The sequence below is a fragment of the Cupressus sempervirens genome, chromosome 3, assembly GCF_028749045.1.
Source record: "Cupressus sempervirens isolate cs-2001-9-10 chromosome 3, ASM2874904v1, whole genome shotgun sequence".
NCBI lineage: Eukaryota > Viridiplantae > Streptophyta > Pinopsida > Cupressales > Cupressaceae > Cupressus > Cupressus sempervirens.
The window spans coordinates 257,712,343-257,715,272 of NC_143120.1; the positions used below are offsets into that span (position 1 = coordinate 257,712,343).

Below are 2,930 nucleotides of genomic sequence, written 5' to 3' on the forward strand. Positions count from 1 at the left end.
AGTTTTGAAATTACCTGAAAAGGCAACTATTGTCAATCTCAAGTCCAACAACAGAAAACAAACATAAAATTAACTACTTGAATTTTTGTGCTCATCTACATTTTGTCCTTATGGTTTTTTCGATGCCATCACGATGCTATTTAGCTTTTTGTGGCCCGCATTTAATATCATGTGATATGTAACCCCTTTTCGTAGTCCCCATTTTGGTGAACTTGATGTAAAAATGCCAAGAATCTAATGAATATGCAAGATTTATTTATGTTTTTAAGGGTAAATACACTTGATTTGGTTTTTGCACAATTATAGAATCACTTACTACCCAAAGTTGTTCACTAGCAGTTGTGTAATTGATTATTTTTTCTCTCATATTTATTTATGTCTAACCTAACCAATGTGTGCATGCACTCTACAATCTACATCTAAATTAATTAGACATTTTGAATAAGTTACAACTCAACTAATTTAATTAGGTGTTAAAAATGAACAACAATTTGTACTTTATGGTCTAATAAGGATTATGAATAAAAAAATAACTCTCAAATAGTCTAATTAAGAGAAATAATGAGCTTTTCAATTATCACTTAGACCTAAAGAAGGGGTTCAATTGAACAATTGTAAGAAAATATATTTATTCTCAGTCAATTATATGTTGAAAAAAATGCACTCATGTAGAGAACAAATAATCGAGAGGAAATAATTCATAGTAAAATTCTATTTAATAAAATGTTCTCTGTCAATTGCAGAGGAACGAATGTAAACATTCTTGCTTAAAAAGACTAAACAATGATATGGATGTGGTTGATGGAAACAAAATATTTACACTATCATGATAAAATTTAAATAACAAATTAGAATAGTAAAATTGGTAATGTAAGCACTAGTGTCACCCCTCATAGGTATAACATGAAGTTAGTTTCTAGGAAGCATTCTCTGTGTCAGTAGATGCAGTCTCTTTGTACTTGTAACAGCTAGCAAAGGTCATGAACATGCCCAGATTGAGTAAACTCAAAGAAGCAAGAAGCCAATAAAAGTAATCTAAATGAGATCTATTCAAGTTGTTTGCAAACTAGCAATGCTCCTGCTTTCCACAAGTAGCCTTCTCAATGATCAAAATGAGGAAACTACTGAGGAGACTACCAACTCCTAAAACACTCAAATAAATAGCAATACCCAAGCTTTTCATTGTGTCTGGCATCTAATCATAAAAGTACTCTTGCATTCCTACCATTGTAAATACATCAGCCATGCCAAAAAGAACGTATTGTGGAAGTAGCCAAAAAACACTTATTGGGATTGTTGCCGAGGGAACGTCTATGAGTCCACTATCCCTTGTTGCATTGATTCTGTTAATTTCTACCCCTGCAACAACAATCATTGAAATGGAAAAAATGAACATACCAGTTCCTATCCTTTGGAGCAATTTTATACCCCTCTCATTCCCTGATAATCTTCTTGCAATTGGAACAAAGATACGGTCGTAGACAGGGAGCAATAGGATTATAGATATGTTCATGAAACATTGCATACTTGCTGAAGGGATCACAAAATGTCGACCAATTTTTCTATCCATTGTGCTGCCCTGTTTTGTGAAGAATGTTGAGGATTGTGCAAAGACAACGCCATACATTAAACATGCCATCCAAATGGGTAATATGACCAGGAGGAGTTTTACCTCTTCGACCTGTTGTACTGTGCAAAGTCTCCAATTGCGTGCTGTTTTCCACTCAAAGTCTAGTTCATCTTCAATTTTTGCTTTGTCAAGAAACATGAAAAAACAAGACTATGAGTTTCATCAAAAAGGAATCTCCCAAGCATATAGGCCCAAAACAAACACAATTGAGAACTCCAAGCATTTGAACTAGCATTATTCCCAAATGCTGTTACTGAACTAGAATTTGAAATTGCATCCAACATCCCTTTTGTTTGGCATGCCTATAATGGAAACTTGGTAGACATTCTGAAATTCCCCTCAGCCTCATATTAAACCACGACCAATTTGGTCCATTCCCAGTTTGAAAACACAAAACTTATCATCTAAGTCTATCATATTTTCACAATCCATATTAAAAGTTTTCTTTCTTTTTTGGGATTGTGCGACAGTTTTTAGCATCAACCAAGTAGAGTGAGAAGAAACCAAGTAGAGTGAGAAGAAAAAAAACCCAATCTTAAAATGAGATGGTTTGAGTCTGGAGCAAGACTCTGACATATACTTGCATAGTGAGGGTTTGAGACTCTTGAGGGAGGCTGATAGAGTCACCAAGATTAGCCCCTGCCATGTTGCATTGCATGAAGTGTTACTTGGGCATGTTAAAAAACTGGAAAATGAAAACTTATTCAGCTACTTTGAAAGCAAATGGACATCTAATTCAGTTTCCAACAAGTGCATATTCAGTTTCTTTATTCACAAAAACTCTTAAATCTGTAGATAATACTTGTTAAGGAATTTTATTCCAAATTACTCTACCCATTAATTGTACCATTAAGGAAAAGGATTTTGTGAAGGAAAAGAATACTAACAAGTAGGTAGATGAGAGAAGAAACAAGGATTGTCCAGTACCAAACCAAATATGAATCAGCAACAAAAGCACCCAAAAAAGGCAAAATGTATTGTACCCCTGACCATATGTTCACATTGCATGCAGCAGTTGCAGTGCTTTCATTCAAAACACTTGTGAGATAAATCATCAAATTTGAATATATGCTGGCATGAGAAAACCTCTCTGCAATCTCCACCCTTGTTATTAACAAATAAATTTAATGGTTGAAAATTGCCTCTGAATGGATAGACTCCTCAAAACCAAAGGAGAAAAGGGTTGGTCATGTTTAAAAATACTTGTCCACTTCTCTCCACATGGAGAAAATGTAGCTGAAAAGAACCTTCAAGGCTTCAACAGCAAAGGAAAACTCAATTAATCCTGATGGAGAAAACA

General features: G+C 34.5%; 1 pseudogene; it reads right to left on the reverse strand.

Moving 5' to 3' along the window:
* Positions 1-869: 869 nt before the first annotated feature.
* LOC149565857 (protein NRT1/ PTR FAMILY 5.12 pseudogene) lies at positions 870-2,037 on the reverse strand (annotated as a pseudogene).
* Positions 2,038-2,930: the final 893 nt, after the last annotated feature.